At 42.7% G+C, this 19,545-nt stretch overlaps 1 protein-coding gene across 1 annotated transcript in view; it reads right to left on the bottom strand.

Annotated features, from left to right (window-relative positions):
• Positions 1-13,002, bottom strand: part of LOC144771768 (uncharacterized) — a 51,257-nt gene extending 38,255 nt beyond the window's left edge. The window contains exons 1-2 of the mRNA XM_078656064.1: positions 12,447-13,002; positions 10,274-10,349 (exon numbers count right to left, since the gene is read on the bottom strand). The gene's annotated coding sequence lies outside the window, so the exon portion shown is untranslated. The remainder of the gene's footprint in view (positions 1-10,273; positions 10,350-12,446) is intronic.
• Between the last annotated feature and the right edge of the window lie 6,543 nt (positions 13,003-19,545).

The raw sequence follows: 19,545 nt of genomic DNA, 5'->3' as shown, positions 1-19,545 counted from the left end.
ATAGAGCAGGAAGGAAGACAGGAGCGAGAGAGTGTGGAAAGAAAACATAAGGAGTGCAGGATAAAGAGTGAGGAAAAAATGGGGTTGGAGAGTGTAAGGCAGGGGTGTGAGAGATGTAGAGAGAGGACAAAAGGAAGAGGGATTGAAACAAAGGAGAAAAAAAGAGAGATTGAGGATAATAATGGAAAAGAGAGGTGGAAAGGGAGACAGAGTGGGAGAGGGGGAGGGAGTGAGAAGGAGGGATGTAGGACAAGAAAGAGGATAGAAGGGAGAGAGACAAAGGTATTAGTATCGTAATGTAGACTGAAAAAAGGAAAGCAAAGTTGTGTACAAGTTGACAGTGCCTCACGTAAGCAACACTATTGCAGTTTGCATATTTTTCACCTGCACTCACTTTCTTATTAACACTTGTCAACTTATAGCCTCTATACATGGCCTCTTAAACATGCAGTATTTGCACTTGATCTCTTTGTACTTGCTTTCTCTGCAAAACACTTTCTCTGCAAAACAGCATCTCTGCACACACCCTCTTTACTCATGCATTCATTCTCTTCACTTGCCCTTTACACATGGGCCTGTGCAGAAGCAATCAGGTAAGCAGCATTTAATTTTTATTAGAAATGCTTTCACTTTGTAAGTTTACCTGTCGGGCGGACTGTTATGTTATTTTTGTGGGGGGGGGGTACATTTCTTGGAATCTGTATTTTAAATTGCTTTTTTGACGAAAGCGCTATTGCTGTTACGTTGTAGGTGGGGTGCGCTTCTCCGGTAAGCTGTTCCACGACGCGATCAGGTAAGGAGCATTTTTTTTTTGTAAATGTGTTTTCACTTTGTAAGTTTACGTATTTTCCAGTTTTAGCTCTTAATGTATTTTTTCTGTTTACTCCATAGGAAATCCTTTGTTGACAATAAGGACTTCGGGAACGTCCCCCGGCTCTCATTGGCTAGCTCCATAAATGGAGGCTAGCCATTGAGTGCCGGATCTGTCCATCAAGGCCGGACCATATTCGGGGGCGTTCCTGAGATTTTTTCCCTGGGCGGAGTTAATTTTTTTCCCGTTCCCTCCCGTTTCACTGAAAGTGATTTCAGATGCGCTGTCCATTCCCGCACCCTCCGTGTGCCTTTCCGCCCCCCCTCGCTGTCCTGTGCACGTTTCCCGCCGTCCGTGTCCTCTCCCGCCCCTCCCGCAGATGTAATAGAGTAAGAAAAGGCAAAAGGTATAGAGGGGCCAGGAAAGAATAGAGCAGGAAGGAAGACAGGAGCGAGAGAGTGTGGAAAGAAAACATAAGGAGTGCAGGATAAAGAGTGAGGAAAAAAATGGGGATGGAGAGTGTAAGGCAGGGGTGTGAGAGATGTAGAGAGAGGACAAAAGGAAGAGGGATTGAAACAAAGGAGAGAAAAAAGAGATTGAGGATAATAATGGAAAAAAGAGGTGGAAAGGGAGACAGAGTGGGAGAGGGGGGAAAGGGAGTGAGTGAGAAGGAAGGATGTAGGACAAGAAAGAGAGGGTAGAAGGGAGCAGGTATTAGTGTAGTAATGTAGACAGAAAGAGGAAAAAAAAGTGTGAAAAAGTTGACAGTGCCTCAGGAAAGCAACACCATTCGAGTTTGCAGATTTGTTCTCATCACATAAGGAACACCATTGGAGTTTGCACATTTGTTGTTACCTGCACTCACTTTCTCATCATAAGCACTAGTCAACTTATAGCCTCTACACATGCCCTTTCAAACATGCACTATTTGCACGTGATCTCTGTACTTGGCCTGTCCGGAAAACACCCTCTCTGCACACGCCCTCTTTACTCATGCCTTCTCTTCACTTGCCCTCTCTACACATGGACCTGTGCAGAGAGATCATATGGAGAGAGGCATGTGAAGAGAGGCCGTGTGTAGAGAGGCTGTGTGCAGTGATAGCGCATGTTGAGAGGGCATATGCAAAGAGGAGAGGACAGGATACAGAGGTAGTGTAGGAATGAGAAAGTGCAAGAAGTAGTGGGAGGGCAGAAAAAAATGGAAGAAGAAGAGAGGGCAGAAAGAAAAGGGAAGGCATGAAAGAGGACAGGAGTAAGAAAGAAGAAAGATCAAAAGGAAGCGAGTGCAGAATAGAGAGGGAGGGCAGGAAGGAATAGAGGCAGAAGAGAGTGTAAGGGCATAAAGGAGTGTGAGGGCATGAGGGAAGGTAGTAGGGTGTGAGAAAGGCAGAAAGGAGAGGGCGGCTGTTAAGAGGGAGTGCGGGAAGGAGGACTAGAGGAGGAGAAAGAGATGGAAGACAAGAAGGTGAAAGCAGAAGAGAGGTGGAAAGGGAGGGCAGTAGAGACTAAGAAGGCAGAAGAGAGGGATAACCGAAGAGAGAGCAAGAAGGAGGGCAGATGTAATAGAGTGAGAAAAGGCAAAAGGGATAGAGAGGCCAGGAAAGAATAGAGCAGGAAGGAAGACAGGAGCGAGAGAGTTTGGAAAGAATACATAAGGAGTGGAGGATAAAGAGTGAGGAAAAAAATGGGGTTGGAGAGTGTAAGGCAGGGGTGTGAGAGATGTAGAGAGAGGACAAAAGGAAGAGGGATTGAAACAAAGGAGAGAAAAAAGAGAGATTGAGGATAATAATGTAAAAGAGAGGTGGAAAGGGAGACAGAGTGGGAGAGGGGGAGGGAGTGAGAAGGAGGGATGTAGGGCAAGAAAGAGGATAGAAGGGAGAGAGACAAAGGTATTAGTATCGTAATGTAGAATGAAAAAAGGAAAGAAAAGTTGTGTACAAGTTGACAGTGCCTCACGTAAGCAACACCATTGCAGTTTGCAGATTTTTCACCTGCACTCACTTTCTTATTATTAACACTTGGCAACGTATAGCCTCTATACATGCAGTATTTGCACTTAATCTCTTTGAACTTGCTTTCTCTGCAAAACACTTTCTCTGCACACACCCTCTTTACTCATGCATTCTCTTCACTTGCCCTTTACACATGGACCTGTGCAGAAGCAATCAGGTAAGGAGCATTTTGTTTACAAATGTGCTTTCACTTTGTAAGTTTACCTGTCGGCATGAGGGAAGATAGGAAAGTGTGAGAATGGCAGAAAGGAGAGGGCGGCATGTAAGAGAGGGAGTGCGGAAAGGAGAAGGAGGGCTAGAGGAGGAGAGAGAGAGATGGAGGACAAGAAGGTGAAAGAGAAGGAAAGGGCGGGCAGTAAAGACTAAAAAGGCAGAAGAGAGAGATAACAGAAGAGAGAAGGTCAGAGGTAATAGAGTGAGAGAAGGCAGAAGAGATAGGGAGGGCAGGAAAGAATAGAGCAGGAAGGAGGGCAGAAGCGAGAGAGTGTTGAAAGAAAAGATAAGTAGTGCGGGATAGAAAGTGAGTAGAAAATGTGGATGTAGATGGAGAGTGAAAGGCAGGAGTGTGAGAGATGTAGAGGGAGGGCGAAAGGAAGTGAGATTGAAACAAAGGAGAGAGAGAAAAGAGATTGAGGACAATAAAGTCAAAGAGAGCAGAAGAGAGGTTGAAAGGGAGAGAGGAGAAAAGGAGTGAGTGAGAAGGAAGGATGTAGGACAAGAAAGAGAGAGTGTAGAAGGGAGAGAGGGGGCAGGTATTAGTGTAGTAATGTAGAAAGAAAGAGGAAAAAAAAGTGTGAAAAAGTTGACAGTGCCTCAGGAAAGCAACACCATTGGAGTTTGCAGATTTGTTCTCATCACATAAGGAACACCCTTGGAGTTTGCAGATTTGTTGTCACCTGCACTCACTTTCTCATCATAAGCACTGGTCAACTTATAGCCTCTACACATGCCCTTTCAAACATGCACTATTTGCACTTGATCTCTCTGTACTTGCCCTGCCCGGAAAACACCCTCTCTTCACACGCCCTCTTTACTCATGCCTTCTCTTCACTTTTCCTCTCTACACATGGACCTGTGCAGAGAGATCATATGGAGAGAGGCATGTGCAGAGAGGCCGTGTGTAGAGAGGCTGTGTGCAGTGATAGCGCATGTTGAGAGGGCATATGCAAAGAGGAGAGGACAGGATACAGAGGTAGTGTAGGAATGAGAAAGTGCAAGAAGTAGTGCGAGGGCATGAAGGAGTGAGGGCATGAGGGAAGGTAGGAGGGTGTGAGAAAGGCAGAAAGGAGAGGGCGGCTGTTAAGAGGGAGTGCGGGAAGGAGGACTAGAGGAGGAGAAAGAGATGGATGACAAGAAGGTGAAAGCAGAAGAGAGGTGGAAAGGGAGGGCAGTAGAGACTAAGAAGGCAGAAGAGAGGGATAACCGAAGAGAGAGCAAGAAGGAGGGCAGATGTAATAGAGTGAGAAAAGGCAAAAGGGATAGAGAGGCCAGGAAAGAATAGAGCAGGAAGGAAGACAGGAGCGAGAGAGTGTGGAAAGAAAACATAAGGAGTGCAGGATAAAGAGTGAGGAAAAAAATGGGGTTGGAGAGTGTAAGGCAGGGGTGTGAGAGATGTAGAGAGAGGACAAAAGGAAGAGGGATTGAAACAAAGGAGAGAAAAAAGAGAGATTGAGGATAATAATGGAAAAGAGAGGTGGAAAGGGAGACAGAGTGGGAGAGGGGGAGGGAGTGAGAAGGAGGGATGTAGGACAAGAAAGAGGATAGAAGGGAGAGAGACAAAGGTATTAGTATCGTAATGTAGACTGAAAAAAGGAAAGCAAAGTTGTGTACAAGTTGACAGTGCCTCACGTAAGCAACACCATTGCAGTTTGCAGATTTGTCACCTGCACTCACTTTCTTATTAACACTTGTCAACGTATAGCCTCTATACATGGCCTCTTAAACATGCAGTATTTGCACTTGATCTCTTTGTACTTGCTTTCTCTGCAAAACACTTTCTCTGCAAAACAGCATCTCTGCACACACCCTCTTTACTCATGCATTCATTCTCTTCACTTGCCCTTTACACATGGGCCTGTGCAGAAGCAATCAGGTAAGCAGCATTTAATTTTTATTAGAAATGCTCTCTCTTTGTAAGTTTACCTGTCGGGCGGACTGTTATGTTATTTTTGTGGGGGGGGTGGGTACATTCCTTTGAATCTGTATTTTAAATTGCTTTTTTGACGAAAGCGCTATTGATGTTATGTTCTGGGTGGGGCGCGTTCTCCGGTAAGCTGTTGCACGACGCGATCAGGTAAGGAGCATTTTTTTTTTGTAAATGTGTTTTCACTTTGTAAGTTTACGTATTTTCCAGTTTTAGCTCTTAATGTATTTTTTCTGTTTACTCCGTAGGAAATCCTTTGTTGACAATAAGGACTTCGGGAACGTCCCCCGGCTCTCATTGGCTAGCTCCATAAATGGAGGCTAGCCATTGAGTGCCGGATCTGTCCATCAAGGCCGGACCATATTCGGGGGCGTTCCTGAGATTTTCTCCCTGGGCGGAGTTACGTTTTTTCCCGTTTCACTGAAAGTGATTTCAGATGCGCTGTCCATTCCCGCACCCTCCGTGTGCCTTTCCGCCCCCCCCTCGCTGTCCTGTGCATGTTTCCCGCCGTCCGTGTCCTCTCCCGCCCCCTCCCGCAGATGTAATAGAGTAAGAAAAGGCAAAAGGTATAGAGGGGCCAGGAAAGAATAGAGCAGGAAGGAAGACAGGAGCGAGAGAGTGTGGAAAGAAAACATAAGGAGTGCAGGATAAAGAGTGAGGAAAAAAATGGGGATGGAGAGTGTAAGGCAGGGGTGTGAGAGATGTAGAGAGAGGACAAAAGGAAGAGGGATTGAAACAAAGGAGAGAAAAAAGAGATTGAGGATAATAATGGAAAAAAGAGGTGGAAAGGGAGACAGAGTGGGAGAGGGGGGAAAGGGAGTGAGTGAGAAGGAAGGATGTAGGACAAGAAAGAGAGGGTAGAAGGGAGCAGGTATTAGTGTAGTAATGTAGACAGAAAGAGGAAAAAAAAGTGTGAAAAAGTTGACAGTGCCTCAGGAAAGCAACACCATTGGAGTTTGCAGATTTGTTCTCATCACATAAGGAACACCATTGGAGTTTGCACATTTGTTGTTACCTGCACTCACTTTCTCATCATAAGCACTAGTCAACTTATAGCCTCTACACATGCCCTTTCAAACATGCACTATTTGCACGTGATCTCTCTGTACTTGGCCTGTCCGGAAAACACCCTCTCTGCACACGCCCTCTTTACTCATGCCTTCTCTTCACTTGCCCTCTCTACACATGGACCTGTGCAGAGAGATCATATGGAGAGAGGCATGTGCAGAGAGGCCGTGTGTAGAGAGGCTGTGTGCAGTGATAGCGCATGTTGAGAGGGCATATGCAAAGAGGAGAGGACAGGATACAGAGGTAGTGTAGGAATGAGAAAGTGCAAGAAGTAGTGGGAGGGCAGAAAAAAATGGAAGAAGAAGAGAGGGCAGAAAAAAAAGGGAAGGCATGAAAGAGGACAGGAGTAAGAAAGAAGAAAGATCAAAAGGAAGCGAGTGCAGAATAGAGAGGGAGGGCAGGAAGGAATAGAGGCAGAAGAGAGTGTAAGGGCATAAAGGAGTGTGAGGGCATGAGGGAAGGTAGTAGGGTGTGAGAAAGGCAGAAAGGAGAGGGCGGCTGTTAAGAGGGAGTGCGGGAAGGAGGACTAGAGGAGGAGAAAGAGATGGAAGACAAGAAGGTGAAAGCAGAAGAGAGGTGGAAAGGGAGGGCAGTAGAGACTAAGAAGGCAGAAGAGAGGGATAACCGAAGAGAGAGCAAGAAGGAGGGCAGATGTAATAGAGTGAGAAAAGGCAAAAGGGATAGAGAGGCCAGGAAAGAATAGAGCAGGAAGGAAGACAGGAGCGAGAGAGTGTGGAAAGAAAACATAAGGAGTGCAGGATAAAGAGTGAGGAAAATAATGGGGATGGAGAGTGTAAGGCAGGGGTGTGAGAGATGTAGAGAGAGGACAAAAGGAAGAGGTATTGAAACAAAGGAGAGAAAAAAGAGATTGAGGATAATAATGGAAAAAAGAGGTGGAAAGGGAGACAGAGTGGGAGAGGGGGGATAGGGAGTGAGTGAGAAGGAAGGATGTAGGACAAGAAAGAGAGAGGGTAGAAGGGAGAGAGGGGGCAGGTATTAGTGTAGTAATGTAGACTAAAAGAGGAAAAAAAAGTGTGAAAAAGTTGACAGTGCCTCAGGAAAGCAACACCATTGGAGTTTGCAGATTTGTTCTCATCACATAAGGAACACCATTGGAGTTTGCACATTTGTTGTTACCTGCACTCACTTTCTCATCATAAGCACTAGTCAACTTATAGCCTCTACACATGCCCTTTCAAACATGCACTATTTGCACGTGATCTCTCTGTACTTGGCCTGTCCGGAAAACACCCTCTCTGCACACGCCCTCTTTACTCATGCCTTCTCTTCACTTGCCCTCTCTACACATGGACCTGTGCAGAGAGATCATATGGAGAGAGGCATGTGCAGAGAGGCCGTGTGTAGAGAGGCTGTGTGCAGTGATAGCGCATGTTGAGAGGGCATATGCAAAGAGGAGAGGACAGGATACAGAGGTAGTGTAGGAATGCGAAAGTGCAAGAAGTAGTGGGAGGGCAGAAAAAAATGGAAGAAGAGAGGGCAGAAAGAAAAGGGAAGGCATGAAAGAGGACAGGAGTAAGAAAGAAGATCAAAAGGAAGCGAGTGCAGAATAGAGAGGGAGCGCAGGAAGGAATAGAGGCAGAAGAGAGTGTAAGGGCATAAAGGAGTGTGAGGGCATGAGGGAAGGTAGGAGGGTGTGAGAAAGGCAGAAAGGAGAGGGTGGCTGTTAAGAGGGAGTGCGGGAAGGAGGACTAGAGGAGAAAGAGATGGAAGACAAGAAGGTGAAAGCAGAAGAGAGGTGGAAAGGGAGGGCAGTAGAGACTAAGAAGGCAGAAGAGAGGGATAACCGAAGAGAGAGCAAGAAGGAGGGCAGATGTAATAGAGAGGCCAGGAAAGAATAGAGCAGGAAGGAAGACAGGAGCGAGAGAGTGTGGAAAGAAAACATAAGGAGTGCAGGATAAAGAGTGAGGAAAAAAATGGGGATGGAGTGTGTAAGGCAGGGGTGTGAGAGATGTAGAGAGGACAAAAGGAAGAGGGATTGAAACAAAGGAGAGAAAAAAGAGAGATTGAGGATAATAATGGAAAAGAGAGGTGGAAAGGGAGACAGTGGTAGAGGGGGAGGGAGTGAGAAGGAGGGATGTAGGGCAAGAAAGAGGATAGAAGGGAGAGAGACAAAGGTATTAGTATCGTAATGTAGACAGAAAAAAGGAAATAAAAGTTGTGTACAAGTTGACAGTGCCTCATGTAAGCAACACCATTGCAGTTAGCAGATTTTTCACCTGCACTCACTTTCTTATTATTAACACTTGGCAACGTATAGCCTCTATACATGCAGTATTTGCACTTAATCTCTTTGAACTTGCTTTCTCTGCAAAACACTTTCTCTGCACACACCCTCTTTACTCATGCATTCTCTTCACTTGCCCTTTACACATGGACCTGTGCAGAAGCAATCAGGTAAGGAGCATTTTGTTTACAAATGTGCTTTCACTTTGTAAGTTTACCTGTCGGGCATGAGGGCAAATAGGAAAGTGTGAGAATGGCAGAAAGGAGAGTGCAGCAGGTAAGAGAGGGAGGGCGGAAAGGGGAAGGAGGGCTAGAGGAGGAGGGAGATGGAGGACAAGAAGGTGAAAGAGATGGAAAGGGCGGGCAGTAGAGACTAAAAAGGCAGAAGAGAGATAACAGAAGAGAGAAGGGCAGAGGTAATAGAGTGAGTGAAGGCAGAAGAGATAGAGAGGGCAGGAAAGAATAGAGCAGGAAGGAGGGCAGAAGCGTGAGAGTGTGAAAAGAAAAGATAAGGAGTGCGGGATAGAAAGTGAGTAGAAAATGTGGATGTAGATGGAGTGAAAGGCAGGAGTGTGAGAGATGTAGAGGGAGGGCGAAAGGAAGAGACATTGAAACCAAGGAGAGAGAAATAAGAGATTGAGGAAGAGGTCAAAATGAAGAGAGTGCAGGATAGCAGGAGTGTGAGAGATGTAGAGGAAGGGCAAAAGGAAGAGAGATTGAAACAGTAAGAAGAGATAACAAGAGAGAGATGGAGGATAAGAAGGTGAAAGATCATAAGAGAGGTGGAAAGGGAGGGCGGAAGAAGAGATATAGATGGCAGAAGAGAGAGCAAGAGGGAGGGCAGAGGAAATAGTGCGAGCCAAGGCCTAAGGGATAAGAAGAACAAAAAAGAAGGAGCAGTAAAGCGGGCAGGAGCAAGAGAGAGTGAAAAAATAGGTAAGCAGTGCAGGATAGAGAGTGATGAGAATATGGGGGGTAGATGGAGAGTGAAGGCAAGAAAGAGAAGAAAGTAGAAAGGCTAAAGGAGAGCCTGAGAGAGAGTGAAGATAGGAGAGACAGAGGAATGAGGTAGAAAGAGTGTAGGATGGAAGTGAGTAGAAAATATGGAGGTAGGTGTAGAGTGAAGCCAAGAGTGAGAGAAATATAAAGGGAGGTCAAAAGGAAGAGAGATTGAAAGGGAGGGGATATGAAGAAAGGAGTGCAGGAAGGAGGCCAAGAGCGTGAAAAGAAAAGAAAGAGTGAAGGATAGAAAGTGAGGAGAAAAAGGGGAGGTAGATGTAGAGTGAAGCTAGGAGTGTGAGAGATATAGAAGGAGGTCAAAAGGAAGAGAGATTGAAAGGTAGGGCAAAAAGAAAACAGATTGAAACAGAAAGTAGAGAACAAGAGAGATGGAGGAAAAAAACAGAAGAGAGCTGGAAAGGGAGGGCAGGAGGGAGTAAGAAGGCAGAAGGGAGGGCAGGAGGGAGTAAGAAGGCAGAAGAGAAGGATGGCAGAAGAGAGAAAGAAGGAGGGCAGAAGGAATAGAGTGAAAGAAAGCAGAAGGGATAGGGACGACAAGAAAAAAGGAGAGCAGGCAGGAGCAAGAGTGTGAAAAGGAAAGATAGAGTGCAGGATAGAGAGTGAAGATAAAATGTGGAGGTAGATGGAGAGTGAAGGCAAGAGTGTGAGAAATGTAGAACAAAGTGTTTGTTACATGTTTTCCTTACCTTTAGGCTGGTTAATCTCTCCTTCTAAATGCGACCTTACTAGTGCAGACCTCCCTCAGAAATGTAGAACAAAGTGTTTGTTACATGTTTTCCTTACCTTTAGGCTGGTTAATCTCTCCTTCTAAATGCGACCTTACTAGTGCAGACCTCCCTCACAAACAATACTTGAAGTTAGCATCACGAGTGAAAGTTTTTGTGCAATTATGCAGTAAAGAATGCCTAGGACAGACAGCAAGTAATACAAAGAAGAATGCGTAAAGTAAACAAACATTTGTTATTATAAACGTACCGTGTTCACTGAACAAAGTTTTAAGATGTGTAGGTGATGGTGCAGCTGTCTCAAATGGTTTAACGTTTTTTTGCTCCTGTGTAAATAAATGATAGTGTTAGTAAAAGATAACAAGCGCAAGCAAAACAACATCATATTAAGGCAATGGCCTGTAAAGAAAAGCAGATCAAAGAGAAGTGAAAGGAGAAGTCGAGATAAATGGATAGAACTCTGTGCACATAAGTAGCGCATAGAGTTTACTTGTGAGGAGCGTCCAAGTTTGTATTATATCACATGAAATTAATAGTTAATATGAGTTACTGAAAGTGTGCGGGAGCCACATTCCTGTGCTACTCTTAGATTTTACTAGATGTCACTGTGCGAATTCCCTGCTTCACGTTAGTTAGTATGTGTGTGTGTATAGATATCGAAAAGTGCACATGCATGTAAATGGTGAAGGTAAAACACGTAAAGGTCAAAACAAATGGCTTACATTTTGCACGCAATGTATCTAATTTTGTAGTGACGTGCGTGTAATGTTGAAGACTCTCTAAAGCTTACATGCAATAAATTGGTACTATATAACTAGACGTAAGTAGCGCTAGTAAAAACAAATTAATTTTGAGTCAAGTCTGAGCTCAGAAACAACATAAACACAACGGCCTGTAAATCAAACATGAGCAAACAAAGTAAAACAAATGCGACAGAAATGCATATAACTTTGTTCACGTTAGTAGCGCTGCTAAAAATAAAATACAATATATTAACGCAATGGTCTATAAAAGCAACATGTAAAAAGAGACGGTAAAACAAAAGCAGACATAAATGCATAGAACTTTGTGCTCGCAAGTAACGTTCCAAAAAATAAATAATTCTTAGTGAAGCCTACGCTAAGAAACAACACATTATCAAATAATTCTTAGTGAAGTGTACGCTAAGAAACAACATATTATATCACATGCAACTAATAGTTACTATGAGATCGTGAAAATGTGCGGGAGCCACATTCCTGTGCTACTCTTAGATTTTACAAGATGTCACTGTGTTAATTCCCTGCTTCATGTTAGTATGTGTGTGTGTAAAGATATCGAAAAGTGCACATGCATGTAAATGTTGAAGGTTAAACACGCAAAGTTCAAAACAAATGTATAACTACATTTGGCGCGCAATGTATCTAATTTTGTAGTGACGTGCGTGTAATGTTGAAGCCTCTCTAAAGCTTACATGCAATAAATTGGTACTATATCACTACACGTAAGTAGCGCTAGTAAAAACAAATTAATTTTGAGTCAAGTCTGAGCTCAGAAACAACATAAACACAACGGCCTGTAAATCAAACATGAGCAAACAAAGTAAAACAAATGCGACAGAAATGCATATAACTTTGTTCACGTTAGTAGCGCTGCTAAAAATAAAATACAATATATTAACACAATGGTCTATAAGAGCAACATGTGCAAAGAGACGGTAAAACAAAAGCGGACCTAAATGCATTGAACTTTGTGCTCGTAAGTAACGTTGCAAAAAAGAAATAATTCTTAGTGAAGTCTACGCTAAGAAACAACACATTATCAAATAATTCTTAGTGAAGTATACGCTAAGAAACAACATCTTAACACAATGATCTGTAAATGAAACATAAGCAAAGCGAAGGAAAAGCAAAAGTGGACATAAATGCCTAGAACTTTGTGCACGTAAGTAGCCCTGCTAAAAATAATTAATTCTCCGTGAAGTCTGCGCTACGAAAAAATATATTAACACAATGGTCTGGAAAAGCAACATGTGCAAGGAGACGGTAAAACAAAAGCGGACATAAATGCCTAGAACTTTGTGCACATAAGTAGCCCTGCTAAAAATAATAAATTCTCAGTGAAGTCTGCGCTACGAAAAAATATATTAACACAATGGTCTGTAAAAGCAAAATGTGCAAAGAGACGGTAAAACAAAAGCGGACATAAATGCATAGAACTTTGTGCTCGTAAGTAACGTTTCTAAAAATTAATTAATTTTTAGTTTTGTGTACGCTAAGAAACAACATATTATGAAATAATTCGTAGTGAAGTGTACGCAAAGAACCAACATATTAACACAATGGTATTGAAAGGGCAAAGAGAAGGGTAAAACAAAAGCCGAAAATAATAGAAACACGCTATTGCAAGAGGCGTTGTTTTTAAAGGAAGACTAAGTTACTTACTGTTTTCCCAGAAAAGCTTTAGTCCGCTGGCTCGAAGTATACCTGCTGGGCTCGCTCCAAGAAATGAATCCGACGGTTGCCTTACTCCTTTAAATACTGTAAAAAGAAAAACTAACAGTTACTTAATTAAATAACAAAAGCGGTCAACTCTTTGTACTAAAGAACAGCATGTAGGTGTGATGTTGCGGAGGATGTTGCTGTCTCGCCGTATGTAAATTGCAGATAGGAGGCTGCCTGTAAGAATGAAAGGACTGTGGATGTTGTCGCTTGTTCGAATAGTTAGCAGCGATGTGCGACATCAGCCTATCTTGAATAACAAAGCATGGTGTCCGACAATTTGGAGCCATGTCCCTTATGGTCTGCAAAAAAAGGGGAAAAAAAAAAGAACGTGCTGCTGAGTGGAATTGTAGAAATGTACAACAAAAACACGAGTTTACAGAATGTAACATTTTTGCTACACAGAAAGTACACAACATGCGCAATTTGTATTAAGTAAACCTAAAAGTACACTAAAGTATGAAATCGACCAAAATTGTTTACCCGACTTTACACAGCATCCATAGTTACCATGAGACACGATCCTGAAAAGGAGGTGCATCTTCATCCCTACAGTTTTTTAAACAAAAAAAGAATACAAAATGCCTTCCCTGAGGACACTTGCACCACGGGCAAAGCGCCAAAAAGAAACATTAGCTCCCATGAATTCAAAGAAATGTAACCCCCCCACAAAAATAACATAACAGTCCGCCCGACAGGTAATCTTACAAACTAAAAGCACATTTGTAAACAAAATGAAATGCTGCTTACCTGATCGTGTCGTGGAACAGCTTACCGGAGAAGCGCGACCCACCCAGAACGTAACATCAAAAGCACTTTCGTCAAAAAAGCAATTTAAAAAACAGATTCAAATAAATGTACGCCCCCCCCCCACAAAAATAACATAACAGCTCGCCCGACAGGTAAACTTACAAAGTGAAAGCACATTTCTAATAAAAATGCTCCTTACCTGATAACAGCTCACATGACACCGCCGAACATACAAAGGAAACAGAAAAAATACATTAAGAGCTAAAACGGGAAAATACGTAAACTTACAAAGTGAAAAGACATTTACAACTAAAATGCTGCTTACGTGATCGCGTCGTGGAACAGCTTACCGGAGAAGCGCGCCACACCCAGAACATAACATCAAGAGCACTTTCGTCCAAAAAGCAATTTAAAATACAGATTCAAAGAAATGTACCCCCCCCCCCCACAAAAATAACATAACAGTCCGCCCGACAGGTAAACTTACAAAGTGAAAGCATTTCTAATAAAAATTAAATGCTGCTTATCTGATCACGTCGTGGAACAGCTTACCGGAGAAGCGCGGCACACCCAGAACATAACATCAATAGCGCTTTCGTCAAAAAAGCAATTTAAAATACAGATTCAAAGCAATGTACCCACCCCCCCCCCCCACAAAAATAACATAACAGTCCGCCCGACAGGTAAACTTACAAAGAGAGAGCATTTCTAATAAAAATTAAATGCTGCTTACCTGATCACGTCGTGGAACAGCTTACCGGAGAACGCGCCCCACCCATAACATAACAACAATAGCGCTTTCGTCAAAAAAGCAATTTAAAATACAGATTCCAAGAAATGTACCCCCCCCCCCACAAAAATAACATAACAGTCCGCCCGACAGGTAAACTTACAAAGAGAGAGCATTTCTAATAAACATTAAATGCTGCTTACCTGATCACGTCGTGGAACAGCTTACCGGAGAAGCGCACCCCACCTACAACGTAACAGCAATAGCGCTTTCGTCAAAAAAGCAATTTAAAATACAGATTCAAAGAAATGTACCCCCCCCCCCCACAAAAATAACATAACAGTCCGCCCGACAGGTAAACTTCCAAAGTGAAAGCATTTCTAATAAAAATTAAATGCTGCTTACCTGATCACGTCGTGGAACAGCTCACCGGAGAAGCGCGCCACACCCAGAACATAACAACAATAGCGCTTTCGTCAAAAAAGCAATTTAAAATACAGATTCCAAGAAATGTACCCCCCCACACAAAAATAACATAACAGTCCCGACAGGTAAACTTACAAAGTGAAAGCATTTCTAATAAAAATTAAATGCTGCTTACCTGATCACGTCGTGGAACAGCTTACCGGAGAAGCGCGCCACACCCAGAACATAACATCAATAGCGCTTTCGTCAAAAAAGCAATTTAAAATACAGATTCAAAGCAATGTACCCACCCCCCCCCCACAAAAATAACATAACAGTCCGCCCGACAGGTAAACTTACAAAGAGAGAGCATTTCTAATAAAAATTAAATGCTGCTTACCTGATCACGTCGTGGAACAGCTTACCGGAGAAGTGCGCCACACCCAGAACATAGCATCAATAGCGCTTTCGTCAAAAAAGCAATTTAAAATACAGATTCAAAGCAATGTACCCACCCCCCCCCCACAAAAATAACATAACAGTCCGCCCGACAGGTAAACTTACAAAGAGAGAGCATTTCTAATAAAAATTAAATGCTGCTTACCTGATCACGTCGTGGAACAGCTTACCGGAGAAGTGCGCCACACCCAGAACATAACATCAATAGCGCTTTTGTCAAAAAAGCAATTTAAAATACAGATTCAAAGAAATGTACCCACCCCCCCACAAAAATAACATAACAGTCCACCCGACAGGTAAACTTACAAAGTGAAAGCATTTCTAATAAAAATTAAATGCTGCTTACCTGATCACGTCGTGGAACAGCTTACCGGAGAACGCGCCCCACCCAGAACATAAGAACAATAGCGCTTTCGTCAAAAAAGCAATTTAAAATACAGATTTCAAGAAATGTACCCCCCCCCACAAAAATAACATAACAGTCCGCCCGACAGGTAAACTTACAAAGAGAGAGCATTTCTAATAAAAATTAAATGCTGCTTACCTGATCACGTCGTGGAACAGCTTACCGGAGAAGTGCGCCACACCCAGAACATAACATCAATAGCGCTTTCGTCAAAAAAGCAATTTAAAATACAGATTCAAAGAAATGTACCCACCCCCCCCACAAAAATAACATAACAGTCCGCCCGACAGGTAAACTTACAAAGTGAAAGCATTTCTAATAAAAATTAAATGCTGCTTACCTGATCACGTCGTGGAACAGCTTACCGGAGAAGTGCGCCACACCCAGAACATAACATCAATAGCGCTTTCGTCAAAAAAGCAATTTAAAATACAGATTCAAAGAAATGTACACCCCCCCACAAAAATAACATAACAGTCCGCCCGACAGGTAAACCTACAAAGAGAGAGCATTTCTAATAAAAATTAAATGCTGCTTTTCTGATCACGTCGTGGAACAGCTTACCGGAGAAGTGCGCCACACCCAGAACATAACATCAATAGCGCTTTCGTCAAAAAAGCAATTTAAAATACAGATTCAAAGAAATGTACCCACCCCCCCCACAAACATAACATAACAGTCCGCCCGACAGGTAAACTTACAAAGTGAAAGCATTTCTAATAAAAATTAAATGCTGCTTACCTGATCACGTCGTGGAGCAGCTTACCGGAGAAGTGCGCCACACCCAGAACATAAGAACAATAGCGCTTTCGTCAAAAAAGCAATTTAAAATACAGATTTCAAGAAATGTACCCCCCCCCCCACAAAAATAACATAACAGTCCGCCCGACAGGTAAATTTACAAAGAAAGAGCATTTCTAATAAAAATTAAATGCTGCTTACCTGATCACGTCGTGGAACAGCTTACCGGAGAAGCGCGCCACACCCAGAACATAACATCAATAGCGCTTTCATCAAAAAAGCAATTTAAAATACAGATTTAAAGCAATGTACCCACCCCCCCCACAAAAATAACATAACAGTCCGCCCGACAGGTAAACTTACAAAGAGAGAGCATTTCTAATAAAAATTAAATGCTGCTTACCTGATCACGTCGTGGAACAGCTTACCGGAGAAGTGCGCCACACCCAGAACATAACATCAATAGCGCTTTCGTCAAAAAAGCAATTTAAAATACAGATTCAAAGCAATGTACCCACCCCCCCCCCACAAAAATAACATAACAGTCCGCCCGACAGGTAAACTTACAAAGAGAGAGCATTTCTAATAAAAATTAAATGCTGCTTACCTGATCACGTCGTGGAACAGCTTACCGGAGAAGTGCGCCACACCCAGAACATAACATCAATAGCGCTTTTGTCAAAAAAGCAATTTAAAATACAGATTCAAAGAAATGTACCCACCCCCCCCACAAAAATAACATAACAGTCCACCCGACAGGTAAACTTACAAAGTGAAAGCATTTCTAATAAAAATTAAATGCTGCTTACCTGATCACGTCGTGGAACAGCTTACCGGAGAACGCGCCCCACCCAGAACATAAGAACAATAGCGCTTTCGTCAAAAAAGCAATTTAAAATACAGATTTCAAGAAATGTACCCCCCCCCCACAAAAATAACATAACAGTCCGCCCGACAGGTAAACTTACAAAGAGAGAGCATTTCTAATAAAAATTAAATGCTGCTTACCTGATCACGTCGTGGAACAGCTTACCGGAGAAGTGCGCCACACCCAGAACATAACATCAATAGCGCTTTCGTCAAAAAAGCAATTTAAAATACAGATTTCAAGAAATGTTCCCCCCCACAAAAATAACATAACAGTCCGCCCGACAGGTAAACTTACAAAGAGAGAGCATTTCTAATAAAAATTAAATGCTGCTTACCTGATCACGTCGTGGAACAGCTTACCGGAGAAGTGCGCCACACCCAGAACATAACATCAATAGCGCTTTCGTCAAAAAAGCAATTTAAAATACAGATTCAAAGAAATGTACCCACCCCCCCCACAAAAATAACATAACAGTCCGCCCGACAGGTAAACTTACAAAGTGAAAGCATTTCTAATAAAAATTAAATGCTGCTTACCTGATCACGTCGTGGAACAGCTTACCGGAGAAGTGCGCCACACCCAGAACATAACATCAATAGCGCTTTCGTCAAAAAAGCAATTTAAAATATAGATTCAAAGAAATGTACCCCCCCCCACAAAAATAACATAACAGTCCGCCCGACAGGTAAACCTACAAAGAGAGAGCATTTCTAATAAAAATTAAATGCTGCTTTTCTGATCACGTCGTGGAACAGCTTACCGGAGAAGTGCGCCACACCCAGAACATAACATCAATAGCGCTTTCGTCAAAAAAGCAATTTAAAATACAGATTCAAAGAAATGTACCCACCCCCCCACAAACATAACATAACAGTCCGCCCGACAGGTAAACTTACAAAGTGAAAGCATTTCTAATAAAAATTAAATGCTGCTTACCTGATCACGTCGTGGAGCAGCTTACCGGAGAAGTGCGCCACACCCAGAACATAAGAACAATAGCGCTTTCGTCAAAAAAGCAATTTAAAATACAGATTTCAAGAAATGTACCCCCCCCCCACAAAAATAACATAACAGTCCGCCCGACAGGTAAATTTACAAAGAAAGAGCATTTCTAATAAAAATTAAATGCTGCTTACCTGATCACGTCGTGGAACAGCTTACCGGAGAAGTGCGCCACACCCAGAACATAACATCAATAGCGCTTTCGTCAAAAAAGCAATTTAAAATACAGATTTCAAGAAATGTACCCCCCCCCCACAAAAATAACATAACAGTCCGCCCGACAGGTAAACTTACAAAGAGAGAGCATTTCTAATAAAAATTAAATGCTGCTTACCTGATCACGTCGTGGAACAGCTTACCGGAGAACGCGCCCCACCCAGAACATAACAATAGCGCTTTCGTCAAAAAAGCAATTTAAAATACAGATTTCAAGAAATGTACCCCCCCCCCCCCACAAAAATAACATAACAGTCCGCCCGACAGGTAAACTTACAAAGAGAGAGCATTTCTAATAAAAATTAAATGCTGCTTACCTGATCACGTCGTGGAACAGCTTACCGGAGAACGCGCCCCACCCATAACGTAACAGCAATAGCGCTTTCGTCAAAAAAGCAATTTAAAATACAGATTCCAAGAAATGTAACCCCCCCCCCACAAAAATAACATAACAGTCCGCCCGACAGGTAAACTTACAAAGTGAAAGCATTTCTAATAAAAATTAAATGCTGCTTACCTGATCACGTCGTGGAACAGCTTACCGGAGAACGCGCCCAACCCAGAACATAACAATAGCGCTTTCATCAAAAAAGCAATTTAAAATACAGATTCAAAGCAATGTACCCACCCCCCCCCACAAAAATAACATAACAGTCCGCCCGACAGGTAAACTTACAAAGAGAGAGCATTTCTAATAAAAATTAAATGCTGCTTACCTGATCACGTCGTGGAACAGCTTACCGGAGAAGTGCGCCACACCCAGAACATAACATCAATAGCGCTTTCGTCAAAAAAGCAATTTAAAATACAGATTCAAAGCAATGTACCCACCCCCCCCCCCACAAAAATAACATAACAGTCCGCCCGACAGGTAAACTTACAAAGAGAGAGCATTTCTAATAAAAATTAAATGCTGCTTACCTGATCACGTCGTGGAACAGCTTACCGGAGAAGTGCGCCACACCCAGAACATAACATCAATAGCGCTTTTGTCAAAAAAGCAATTTAAAATACAGATTCAAAGAAATGTACCCACCCCCCCCACAAAAATAACATAACAGTCCACCCGACAGGTAAACTTACAAAGTGAAAGCATTTCTAATAAAAATTAAATGCTGCTTACCTGATCACGTCGTGGAACAGCTTACCGGAGAACGCGCCCCACCCAGAACATAAGAACAATAGCGCTTTCGTCAAAAAAGCAATTTAAAATACAGATTTCAAGAAATGTACCCCCCCCCCCACAAAAATAACATAACAGTCCGCCCGACAGGTAAACTTACAAAGAGAGAGCATTTCTAATAAAAATTAAATGCTGCTTACCTGATCACGTCGTGGAACAGCTTACCGGAGAAGTGCGCCACACCCAGAACATAACATCAATAGCGCTTTCGTCAAAAAAGCAATTTAAAATACAGATTTCAAGAAATGTTCCCCCCCCCCCCACAAAAATAACATAACA

Source organism: Lissotriton helveticus, chromosome 8 (assembly GCF_964261635.1).
Source record: "Lissotriton helveticus chromosome 8, aLisHel1.1, whole genome shotgun sequence".
NCBI classification, from domain to species: Eukaryota; Metazoa; Chordata; class Amphibia; order Caudata; family Salamandridae; genus Lissotriton; species Lissotriton helveticus.
The sequence above is the reverse complement of the archived record's forward strand: the minus strand, read 5'-3'. Positions and strand labels throughout refer to the sequence as shown.